The sequence below is a fragment of the Cupressus sempervirens genome, chromosome 8, assembly GCF_028749045.1.
Source record: "Cupressus sempervirens isolate cs-2001-9-10 chromosome 8, ASM2874904v1, whole genome shotgun sequence".
Classification (NCBI taxonomy): Eukaryota; Viridiplantae; Streptophyta; class Pinopsida; order Cupressales; family Cupressaceae; genus Cupressus; species Cupressus sempervirens.
In genome coordinates this window covers 609,626,960-609,640,874 of record NC_143125.1, presented here as the reverse complement: position 1 = coordinate 609,640,874, position 13,915 = coordinate 609,626,960, and the positions used below count along the sequence as shown (strand labels likewise).

Here is a 13,915-nt window from a genome sequence, read left to right as displayed (position 1 = left end):
AGCAGACAATGTCAATCCATTTCGAGACCTGTTTTTGTTATTAACAATAACATTCCTCCTTGGATGTCTGTAAAGAGGGAGCACATAATATTGGCAATGATTGTACTAGGTATTTTTTCATTTAATAGTAATCTAAATCAATTTATAAACATAGTATCGAAATGGTTGTAATAATTATGTTTTGTTTATGTTCATTCAAGTAGGTAAGTACCAAGTGAAGGATTTGAATGTATATATTGAGTCCTTGATTGATGAGTTTTTGGAGTTATGGAATGGGTACACTATGTACGACATGTCTAGACCAATTGGTGAAAGGCAAATTCAATTCCATGCAATGCTTGTATGGACAATACATGATACCCCTGGACTAACACATTTTTGTGGTATGTAAAACTGTTAACACATTTTTTTTTTGTGTGTTTACGTTGCATTTGATAATTGTAAATATGAATCTTATAGTTCACATGTCATCCAATTATGCACGATCTTGTAGGTATTCAAACAAAGGGAAAATTTTCATGTCTAATTTTTGGTCCAAAGATAAAATCTTTCCATTCAAAAGGTTTAGGAAAATAGGTGTTCAATGAGCATAGACACTTTCTCCACAAAAATCATAAGTATCAAATTACCAAAAAACATCTTTTCAATGTGAAAGAAGAGACAACATCAAAGCCATGAAGAATGATACCTCATATGTGGAAGTTGGAATACAATAGAATGAATCGTAAAGATACTATCATTCCATCTGATGCAGGTTTTCTTATGAAATTTAAATTTGGATATTTTCTTTTGTTTACTAAAGATATAATTGATGTTTGTGAAGGTCATCAAGGCATCAATGAGAAACTTCCAAAAGGACTTAAAAGATATCCTACACAATTTAGTAGGTTTTCATACTATGAGCACCTCCTAGTCATGCATTTGTTTAATGATACACATATTGGAAAAAATTTAATAGAGATACTATGGAAAATATTGAATGGAAGGTGTGACAAATAAAAATTGGTCAAAATTTACAATGATATTGATGAATCCAATCATGCATTGAACTTTTTTGTTGAATCAAATAGCAATGGAAACTAGATTAATACAAGCATCATTCCTTGGTTATTAATGCAACAACAAAGTGATGCCATATATGAAGCCATAAAAAAAAACTAGATTTCCCATAGGATTTGTTGTAAACATAAGCAATCTCATATCAGAGAAATGTGATTTTGGGTCAGGGTTGAAAATGCATGATTGGCATACCTTCGGCAAGGTAAGTCATGTTCTTCTCTATTTATAAAAAAATTGTAAAACATCATGTACTTTTGATTATTTTATTTTATAATATATTGAAAAGATCATTTTATCATTATTGTAGTACTTTTTACTTCTATCTCTTCCACACATCTTCGAAAACATGATTGTCAAACACATTATATATGATCTTGGAAAATACATGAGGTTAGAAGTGTTCTTAGTCTCATTAATATATTTTTACATGATGAATATATTCTAGGTGGTTTTCATGTAAATAAATTGATAAAAAAGACATAAAGAAATGGAAGAAAAAAATTCCTTAACTTTTGTGTAAGATGCAAAAGTGTCTACCTTCAACTTTTTTCAATGCACAAGAACATTGCCTCATACATCTAGTTTAGGAGATTGAATTGTGTGGACCTGTACCAACTAGGTCAATTTGGATGATTGAGAGGCACTTGAAATTTTTGAAGGGCTTGGTTCGATAGAGAGCACATCTTGAAGGTTCCATGGTCGAGGGATAGATGGTCTACTAGACCATGGTTTACATTAGTGAATATCTTCCCAAGTTTTTATCAAAATCCATGTGGATCACATTTGGGATCCCAACTTCGTGAATAGATTTGAAGGGGAGTACTTGATGGGGAAAGGTAGATTGAGGAAAGTGAGAGGTAATTATAAGAATTTATTTTAGTTAATTAATTCTTATCCTTCATCAATATAAGTTGTTTCTAATTGGTCTATTTATTTTATATAGTTGCTCATGAGTGGGATGCACTTCATTTGTATATTGCAAAAAATCTTGATTGGATGATGGTATGGATTGAATAATCTCAACAAAATGGTCTCTAATTAACATGGGATGATTTTGCTTCATTGGTTAATGAAGCTCATTTTAATTGAGATTCCAATGTTATGCCAATGGTAATTGATCTAGAAAACGATTTAAGAGGTGGAAAGGTACGTATAAGTTAATCTATCATGACCCATTTGTTTAATATCAACTCGAGGATGGATGCATAATTTTTTCATGTTTGAAAAATAATAGGTCAAGTACCATAGAGCTATGTACTACAATGGCTATAAATTTTGTATAAAAAGGTGGACAAGACTAAGAGAACTTATGATTTTGGGATAACGACAGTGTTTGAGGCCACCAATATTTTGTCTAGAAATGACATGCATCGTCAAAAATTTAAAAACAAATACTATGTCATTTTGGACGATATAATTGAGTGCAACTTTAATTCCTTCAAACAAGTTCTACTTGGTGTCAAATGGTACAGGCTACTACTGAATCAAAATGATCCTAATAGAACTATTATTGAACATCATAATGGATTTACAATGATTAATAAAAGGTCATTTTAGCTAGCTGGAAATGAGCCTTATGTTCTTCCAAGCCAATGCGAGAAAGTATTTTACTTTGGCATTCCACATAAACTTAAGAAGTGGAAGATGAAGTAGATGATGATGATGACGAAGATGGAAGAGATGATGATACTAATGATGGTGAAGATAAAGGAGATGATGACGATGATGGTGGTGAAGATGTTCATGATGATGGTGATGAAATTGATGATGATGATGATGATGATGATGATGATGATGATGATGATGATGATGATGATGATGCTGGTGGTGGTGGTGGTGATGGTGATGGTGGTGATGACAACGATGACAACGACAATGATGATGATGATGGCCATAGTGATGACCATGATGTTGATGATGGTCATTTCAATGATTTGGATAATGATGGCAATAATGATGGTGTTAATGATGATGAGATGGATGAAGAATATTATCAATGACATGATCAATGGAAATGTATTGGGTTCTAATTACTTATAATATGTTTTTTTGTAGAGCTAACCAATTTAAAAATATACAATGTTATGCTTTTTGCAATGTGTTCATATTATTCATGTTATGCTCTATGTAATTTGTAGCATAAGTATCACGTAATCTAGAACTAACTTAAGAAAAATTATTTACATATGCAGGAAACTATACCCCTTTAATGAGGATTGTACACAGTGACATAGATCGGGAGGTATTAATTTATTACATGTTTGCTTTCTCTTTACCTTCAACATTAACTTTAGGAAAACTTCATGAATATTAGCCTCACTTTATAGAAAACTATTTTGCTCCTTCAACTATATCTCTCATTTGATGGGCTCCAGGTACCACCAAATAGGTATATGTTAGATTTTTCTTCCTCAAGTGAGGTAAATGCTGGAATAGAAGAGGATAGTGAGACATGTAGTAGGTCTACAAAAGAGAGACAACCTAGAGGGAAAAATATTAGAAGAAAATTCAATAAATGCATGAAATTTTCCCTGCTCAAGGGGGTCATGTTCTTATGATGATGAGACAAAGGGTGACATCAAGATTCTCTTAAGGCACACACATCTTGAGAAAGAATGGGTACCCAAGGAATTGCCTCCAAATAACACTAATTTTTGCATTAACAAGAGGATATGTCACACAACTCCATCATCATTACATGGTTTGGGCCTATTTTCCATGGATGACATAAAGGATAGTTATAACAAAGTTATTGAATTGTTGGAGTCTATAGGACCTTGTTACAATTACAAAAACTTGATGCAAATAGTTCAATATAAAAAAGTATGCATAGGTATGCACTGTTAGCAAATTATCTATTGAAATCTGATTGAAAAGATCATTGAAAAAGAGATTTTTGAAGAAGATTATGTGTTTCAATCATTATTTTGTCACTGTTGTCAAACTTGCTATTTGCTGGTAAGACAATTTCTTATAAGATTCAAGTACTATCACTTAGTTGATTGATGAGGAGGATTTGATCAATAAGATGTAACAAAAGCACCTAGAGGAAAGGTTGAGTTATGATTATGAAATGAAGTACAAGGATTAGTTAAGACAGTGACGACATGATGTATTGATGATCTTCTTAAGGTTAGAAAAAGGTTGGCTACACTTAGAAAGGTTAGAAAATGGTTGGCTACAATTGATGTCGAGCAATGGAGTATGTGCCAAGTATCAGAAGGTTGATAATGGTGAGCTTCTGCATTATGATAAAGATCAAAGATTCACCAAATCTAAGTTGACAAATTTGTTTTCTTGAAACTTTTCAACTTGGAGGAAGATAAGATTGATGAGCTAGTGGCACAAAATTTAATGTAAACCATTTTTAGGTGAATTCAAATGGATTCTAGGAGAAGTTTCTAGAAAAAGGCAAGATATAGGGTAGATACATTGTATCCTACTTAATCCATCCAAAAACCCTAATTTGGACAATGGATAATGAGTGAGAAAATATTCTAATTTCTTATTTATAGGAATGTTTGGTCATGAAGCAAGAGAGAGGTTGGTGTCATGTGTGAGAACCTAAGAAGGAGAAGGAATTAAGGGTTTTGCTTCATCAAGTGACCCAAGAGAAGAGTCTACAATGACATGTTAAGCAATAAGGCTTAAGGAGATGAACGCTTGAAGGGTGAATAAGATGTCAGAGCTACAAAGCATGAAAGCCAAGAATAATTGAGGACTAAATAGACATCTATAATATAGAAGTGAAATTGTAATTTGCATCAGATCAAATCTCTATTGTTACTCTCTAACAATTGTATTAGTCTAGGGTAAATCCTTTGGATTAAGGTTGACCTAACAGTCATTTGAAAATCCTTTAACAGGGTGGCATTCCAAGTGAACGGCCTAATGTCCTTTAAAAAGGCTCACTTTTAATAGGGTGATTGAAATCCCTTAATTGGGTCACATTTAATAGTGTGTATTGTAACCTTTAATACGGTTGGCCTTTCATAGGGTATCACTTCAGAAGAGTGAAAAGGAGTCGCATGTTACTGGTGGTTTTTTCCAAATTGAGTTTCCACATAAATCATTGTATCAAGTGTGCTAATGAATGTGTTTTGTTTCATGCTCTACACTTCTACAAATTGATTTGACAGTAACATACAAGTTTTAGTAAATACACAATGAATGCATGTATGATTATGAATATTTTATGGGTTTACTGAAGTGCAAAAACTTTTATTTATACATCTAGACATTGGATAATTGATTCACCCCTCTAGTTATCCTAAATTAATTCCAAAAATTGGTAGTAGAGCCATCTACTTAAGAGGACTAGTTTTAAGGTACTAGGATAATTCACTTCAAATGAGTTTGAGATGTTCTATAATGACAGAGGAATCAAAAGACAAACATCTGTACCTCTGACTCCTCCACAAAATGGAATTGCTAAAAGGAGAAACATGTCTATAATGGACTATGCCAGAACACTTATGATGGAGAAGAATGTTGCTTTGAAATACAAGAGAGAAGCTGAAAGTACTATTGTATATACCTTGAACCATGTGTAAATCAAGAAAGATACTCATTCAACATCTTTTGAACTATGGTATGGATATGCACCCAATGTAAAATACTTTAAGGTATTTGAAAGTAAGTGTTACATTCTTAAAGATGTTAGGAATGGAAAGTTTCATGCAAAATGTGAAGAAGGTATATTCCTTAGATACTCCACAAGAAGCAAAGCTTATAAGTGTTTAAATACTAACACTAACAAAATTGTCAAAAGTGCAAATGTAAACTTTGATGAATTTACAAAAGTAAATGAGGTTGAACCTATGTAAGAACTAGAAGAATACAAATCATTTGTATACTTTTAAGAAGGAATCCTACTGAAGAAGATATTGTAAATCAAGTTACAAATCAACAACAAGTATTAGTGACTGTCGAGTCACATCCTGTGAATGTTGAGTTATGTTCAGGAACTAAGCTACATTCAGATACCAAGTTGCAAAATGAAGAAGATACACATTTTGATTCTGAGATTAGTACACATGAAAGAGATGCTGAGATACCTAATAGAAATGTATATAGTGACTCTGAAGTTGAAAGACAAAATGTAGCAATAAGAGATGAGCCAAGATTATCTAAATATGTCTAAAGGCATCATCCTACTGATCAAATAATTGGAAACAAATATGCTAGGCCAATGACAATAAATAGATTGAGAGGTGAATCATGTTTGTTAAGCATAAAGGAGCCCAAAATAGTAAAAGATGCATTAGAGGATGATGATTGGTACAAGGCCATGGAAGAACAGATTGAATAGATAGAGAACAAAACATGGAGTCTAGTTCCTAGACCAAAAGACAAAAATGTGATTGGCACCAAGTGGGTATTTAGAAACAAGTTAGATGAGAAAGGTGAAGTCACAAGTAACAAAGAAAGATTATTTTGCAAGGGTTATGCACAAGAAGAAGGAATTGACCATGGAGAGGTATTTGCTTCTCTTGTAAGAATGGAAGGAATAAGAACTCTACTTGATTATGCTACATACAAAGGTTTCAAATTTTATTAGATGGATATAAAATCTAAATTTATGAATGGCATACTAGAAGAGGAAGTGTACATAGAACACCCAAAAGGATTTTTTGATGATAACAATAAGAACATGGTATGTAGATTGCATAAAGCCCTATATGGATTGAAGCAAGCACCAAGAGCATGGTATGAGAGACTTCATACTTATCTTGTGAAGATTTGATTTGAAAGGAACGATAATGATAATAATCTATACATAAAGACAAAAAAAGGAAAACGTATTTTTCTATCTGAATATTTATTAATGATATCATATTTGAAGGACAAGATGCTTTATGTAAGGACTTTGCAAATTAGATGAAGAAACAATTTGAAATGTCTATGTTTAGAGAAATCAATTTTTATGTGGGATTGCAAGTATATCAGATGAAGTATGGTATATACATCACTTAGTAAAAATATGTCAAAGAGATATTGAATACATTTGGACTAGAGCATTCCAAACCAATAAGTACACCTATGGTGATAGGACACAAGTTGTCTAAGAATGATGATTCAGCTGAGGTGAATCAAACATTGTACAAGTCTATGATTGGAAAATTGCAATATGTAGAACATAGTAGACCTAATATTGCATTATCTTTTGGGATAGTAGCAAGATTCTCTACAAATCCCAGGGAGAATTACTTAATGGCTATGAAGAGGATAATGAGATACTTGAATGGAACAGAAGAGTTTGGTCTATACTATAAGAAGAATGAAAGGTTTGACTTAAGAGCCTACACTGATGCGGACTGGGCTAGAAATATTGATGACAAAAAGAGAACTAGTGGAGGAGCATTTTTCTTAGGCAAAATACTAGTTACACGGAAAAGCAAGAAATAGAGTTGTACTTCATAATCTATTGCTGAAGAAGAATACATTGCTACTGCTATAAACTATACAAAAATTGTATGGATCAAAAAGCTACTCAAAGGAATGAAGGAAGAAATCATAGATCAGTGATACTATATTGTGATAATACAAGTGCTATCAATATATCAAAGAATCTAGTGATGGACACAAAGACACAAAAAATTGCAATCAAGTATCATTATGTAAGAGAATTAGTTCAAGACAAAAAGGTGAAGATGAAATATATTAACTCAAAGGAGAAAATTGTGGATATCTTCACAAAACTATTACCTAAGGATGCTCATGAGTATCTAAGAGGTAAACTTGGGGTGATACCCCTATCAAAGGCTATTTAAAAAATAGAAGGAGTGCCCTACATCAAACAAGTTGATGTTTATATAATAAAAATTGATGCAGTGGATAGATTACTTTAGGAATTGTCTAAAGTAATCACAGAGCTAAAAAAATTAAAATTAGTCACAACCCAGGTGATAGAGGGAGAAATAGAGGAAACTACAAAGCTTATATCTACATATTTTAAGGATGACAAGTTTTTGGTATAGGTATTTGGTATTGTTGTCAAAGATGAAGAAAGTATTTTAAGAGGATTTCTTATAAGATTCAAGTACTATCACTTAGTTGATTGATTAAGAGGATTTGATCAATAAGATGTAACAAAAGCACCTAGAGGAAAGGTTGAGTTATGATTATGAAATGAACTACAAGGATCAGTTAACACAATGATGACATGATGTATTGATGATCTACTTAAGTTTAGAAAATGGCTAGCTACACTTAGAAAGTTTAGAAGAATAAGTTTAACAAAGTTTGTCTGCCAAGCTTGACCGAGTAGATAATAGGTGCTAAGAAAATTTAGTGCAAGCCAAGAAGAAAGTCAATTGGAGCTAAGTAAAAGTAGAATCTAGTGGATGTCAAGTAAGTCAGTTGATGCTGAGTAAAGTTTAGTTGATGTCTGAAACTAGTAAACTTTAGTTAATGTTGAGTGATTTTATAGTTGATGTTGAGCAATGCAATATGTGTCGAACATCAGATGATTGATAATGTCAAGCTACTGCACTATGATAACTTGATCAAAAATTCATTGAATCTAAGCTGACAAGTCTGTTTTCTTTAAAATTGTGAACTAGGAGGAAGATAAGATTGATGACCTGGTGGAACAAAATATCAAGTAAATCATTTTTAGGAAAATTCAAATGGATTCTAGGAGAATATTCTAGAAAAGGCAAGATATGGGGTAGATACATTGTATCCTACCTAATCCATCCAAAAACCCTAATTTGGACGATGGATAATGAGCAATAAAATATTCTAATTTTCTATTTATAGGAATGTCTAGCCATAAAGCAAGAGAAAGGTTGGTGTCATGTTGAAGAACCTAAGAAGGAGAAGGAATTAAGAGTTTTACTTCATCACGTGACCCAAGAGAAGAGTCTACAATGGCATGTTAAACAAGAAGGCTTAAGGAGATGAATGCTTGAAGGGTGAACAAGCTATCAAAGTTGCAAAGTATGAAAGCCAAGTAGAATTGAGGACTGAATAGAGATCTATAATTTGAAAGTGAAGTTGTAAGTTGTATCAGATCAAAGCTCTACTGTTACTTCTAACAATTGTACCATTCTAGGGTAAATCCTTTGGATTAAGGTTGACCTAACAGTCATTGGAAAACCCTTTAAGAGGATGGTATTTCAAGTGAATGACCTAAAATCTTCTAACAAGGCTCACTTTTAACAAGATGATTGAAATCTCTTAACTAGGTCACATTTAATAGTGTGTATTGTAAACATTAACAGGATTGGCCTTTCACAGGGCATCACTTCAGAAGAGTGAAAAGGAGTAGCATATTACTGGTGGTTTTTCCCAAATTGGGTGTCCACATAAACCATTGTGTCAAGTGTGTTGATGAATGTGTTGTGTTTCATGCTTTACACTTTTGCAAATTGATTTGATAGTAACATACAAGTTTTAGTAAATACACAATGAATGCATGCATGGGTATGAATATTTTATGGGTTCACTAAATTGTGAAAAGTTTTTATTTATACATCTGGACCTTGGATAACTAATTCACTCCCTCTCTCAATTATTCTAAAGTAATTCCAACATTATTTGTAATGGAAAGAAAATGATCAAAGTAAAAGACTTGCTGTGTACATTGATGGAAGGCCAAAAACAATAGGGAACAATGCAAGTTTTATAAATAGTATGCATCCTAGGTCAACTAATAAGCAACCCAATTGCATTTTCGAGGTGCATGAGGGAAATCGTGTTTTTGTATCTATAATAAAATCAGTAAATTTAGGGGAAGAGTTGCTAATAGATTACAATTTGAATCACATAGATACAAAGAAAGTTACTATCATGGGACTTATAAGTACTATATATGTAAAATTTAAACTAATTACTTCCAATTAGAACTCTAATATACAATATACCATTTTAATAATATGTTTTTTTGCTAAGTGGACCATTCATTTCATTAGGCCGATGTTTTTATATATATTATTTGTCATCGAGCGACATGGCTGATCCATTGGATGATAGAGGTAGGGATGTTGCTCACATCCCTTCTCTAGTGCAGGTACAACATTATTGGTTATCATAATATATTATGTGTTTTTTGATGTATGACATTAGTGGTTATCATTTTATATTATATGTTTGTTCATGTATGACATTATTGGTTATCATAATATATTATATGTTCCTTTATGTATGACATTACTGGTTAACATAATATATTATATGTTCTTCCATGTATGACATTATTGGTTATCATAATATATTATATTTTCATTCATGTATGACATTATTGGTTATCATAATATATTATGAGGTTGCATGGGTACTTGTACGCACACCCCTGGTACTCATACCCATGTACCCAAGTACCCGGTACTCAGTGGAGAGCAGCATAGCTAAGGACCTTGATTGAGATTTTGGATTTTTTTTTTTGGTTTTTTGTTTGTGTATCAGCTCATTTCTTATCAAGATAAATTCAATATCTAATTAGTTCAAAACTTTGATAGAATATTGATTAACAATAAACTTTATCACTGTTTAAGCATAAGTTTATCATTTCCAATATGTCATTGTCATATGATTTTTGATCTTGTTCATGTTTAAAGTTTTCCTTCTCTATGATTTGTTTATCAAGCTTAATTCAATATGTAATCAGTTTGAATTTTTGATACAATACTGATTAGCAATAAACTTTATTAGTGTTAAAGCCAGAAATTTATCATTTGCAATATGTTATTGTCATATGATTAATGATATTCTTGTTCATGTTTAAAGCCTTCCTTCTATGTTATGCATCTAAATATTTATCATAAATTATTATTACAAACATATAACAAATTGAAAACTGAAAAAAATACATTACATTTGCAAACTTTATCACTGTTCTTGATTTGAAAAATCATTGTCATGATTCATAAATTCAGGTTTTCTATAACTATAAAAGTATAATTAAAAATAAAGTTTGACATACCCAAGTAACCCCATCCCCTATTATAGAAAATAGTTGTACCAATATCTATACCCATCCATGTACCCTAAGTACCCCAAATACCCCCGTCCCCTTGCAACATTGTATATTATATGTGGATCTTGGTGTTTTCTGTAGACCTATGTGGTCTATAGGATCTCTTGCTACTTAAAACATCTATTGACCTTGCCCAACCTCCTCAAATGGAAGATTTATGTGTCGTAATTTTTAATGAATATGGGATCTGGGACATTGCAGTTGTCAGATAGAAGTTTAATGTTTCATGAGGACCCTTTAATGCATCCAGCTAATTTTATTTTCAGCACCACCCACTGAGAAAATTATTGTGCACCCACTTGCACGGGAATAGTGCTTAGTTTAGGTTTCTTAATCTCTCCACATGACATTCAAGCCTCATGCAATAATTTTCCAATTTTTTGCAACCAAAATCATCAGTTAAGTTGTATCTAAAAAATATTACTGCACCAAAGTTACTCCATGGGGAAAAACTCTTCAAACATGTGAACAGATGTTGCAAATTTGTCATACCCCTATTTTATTTGGGGTCAAGGATAGTGCCTGTAGGACATGCACATTGAGTGGACTAAATGTTAGTAGAAGAGTAATTATGAATGACAGAGGCTGAGAACCATACTAGGCTGGAGAATATGAGGGGAAAACAAATAACAAAATAAGTTAGATGTAAAACTTTAACTACAATGCATAGTATTATTGTCCAAGAGGCACAATTTGAGATGTTGTACACATTGGTGCCTAATCTAGTCCCCTAATCTACCACTAAAATGGCTCCTAGAGAATGGAAGGGCCAGATATGTCACTACAACTATTTGTAGTTAGCAAAGATGTCAGGAAAGGTGCCACTGGACATGTGTGGCAAGTTTTTAGAAGACTTTCATTGTCATTTTTCTTTGATGTGTTATGTAGGTGATGATTATGTTGTTGATAGAGCAACAAAGGGCTTATCTTAGTATAGACAGAGTTATGTAACCTTGAGTCCCCCAAACCCTTAAGAAGCATTAATACCCATTGTGTCCAATTGTAGAATGAGATGTGGAGATTTCTAATAAATTTGCACTTTTTTCTACCCCTATCCTTTGGAAGGGACTTGTGTTCCATCATTAGGAAGAGGGTGTCTCTTGTTGGAAAACTTAGATGTTGATTGTTGATGATCTAGTTACTATTGGTTGGGGTGGCACATAGAGGATTGCATTCAATTAAAAATAGAGCCTTTGTAGCATTTTGGATTTCAATAGAGGTGGCTAGTAATGGCATGAGAGTTTTGAATTGAAAATGAGGTGCATAACAAGCTAGGAAGGAAGATTGAGCTCAAAGGTGGTGTCTAATTATAATTACCTGGTGATGTTATAGGGCTCATAATGCAGTGGCCAAGCTTGTGGTGCTATCTATACTTGGTAGTTATATTCTATAGAATGGTTTGCATATATTGTTGTATTTGTTTAATTTGTGTGATGAATTCAATAGCTTTGTCAACTTTGTGTTAAGATAGAGTAATTGATGCTAAGGATAGTAGCATGGGATAAGCCCTGTCATTCAATTATAGAAGTTGAAATTGGAGTAACACGAAAAGGGTTGTAGTTTGTAGAGTTCGGAAGACCTTTTCCATAGTTGTGCTTAATGAAAAGTAGGCTTCCATCCCATGTGTGCTTCTTGAAGTAGTACATTTGAAGAAGGTGCAATATTAATCCTTTTACTAAAGGAAGTAGATCAAATTCTTGCCTGTCAATGACAAAATTGCCATTTGGGGGTGTCTCGAAAACATGGGGGATTGATTAGAGATGATGGTACTTTGACTTCATTGGAAACTCAACAACATAAGTTTCACAAGTCTATATTCATCAATAAAAACTATAGTTGTTCTCTTATCTAAAAAAATTTGCAAGCTGTGAGCATTTAGTATTGGCCATGTTACATCTCCTTAGCATAGGATCTGTCTACCCCATGATGAATAGCTATTGTTGAATCACTGTTGATTTTTGCCATAATTCACCCACCAATCCATTATGTCAACATACGCTGAGAAGGGAAGGGAAATGTTTGATAAAAAATGTTCGTTGATCATCATTTCTATGACTAGGACTTCATTTTGTTCTTCCATTGTTCCTATTCTATCTACTTATTATATAATTCCCTCCATGTTTTGCATGTGTGTTTAGATATTGTTCCAAATCTGTCACCATCCTCATCTCTATTTTGACCTAATTTCACACCATGTTTACAAGCTTCCATTATTCAAATAGTTGTTTACATTTGTAGTTTGGCTTTGATACCATGTTAAATTCCAAAGATCGATGATGCAAATGTAATGGCATTGCTTATTCAAGGTATGTGTGTTTCAAATGTGTCATTATCTTAGATTTATATATAGAGAGAATAGGCCATGAATGGACATGTACCTTCATGGGACATGTCTATTCTTTAATCAGATATATATAAATTATAAATAGGTTTATCCAACCGAAGCTATCAAACATTGACAAGTAGAACTATTTCTAGAGGTGAGATTGATTTTGTACAAGGCATAAGAGTTTCCATCTTAGAGAATATGTCTACCGCAACATACTTAGAATTGTTGCCCTTTCTGTAGTTGGATAGCTAGATATGAAGTCAATGGAACTAGATTCCTATGACTTTGTTGGAACCAAGAAAGGCTTATACATTCCTTGTTTCTTGTTTATCAACTTGGTTATGACACATGCACACCCAAAGATTGATCCAAATACAAGTAGCAAAACAAGTTCTATTTTGATAGTTAAAACTTAATGCAATTAGGAATGTTCAAGTAAGCTATAGGATATTTTAGAACAAAAAAGAAGAATAAAAAAATTGTAATGCATAGCCAAAGTTTTATCCAATCTAGAGATGTTGATAGTTACACTACTACAAAGGTTT

General features: G+C 32.7%; 1 pseudogene; it reads right to left on the bottom strand.

Annotated features, from left to right (window-relative positions):
• Positions 1-13,915, bottom strand: part of LOC149543899 (serine/threonine-protein kinase PEPKR2-like) — a 39,759-nt pseudogene that overhangs the window by 4,755 nt on the left and 21,089 nt on the right.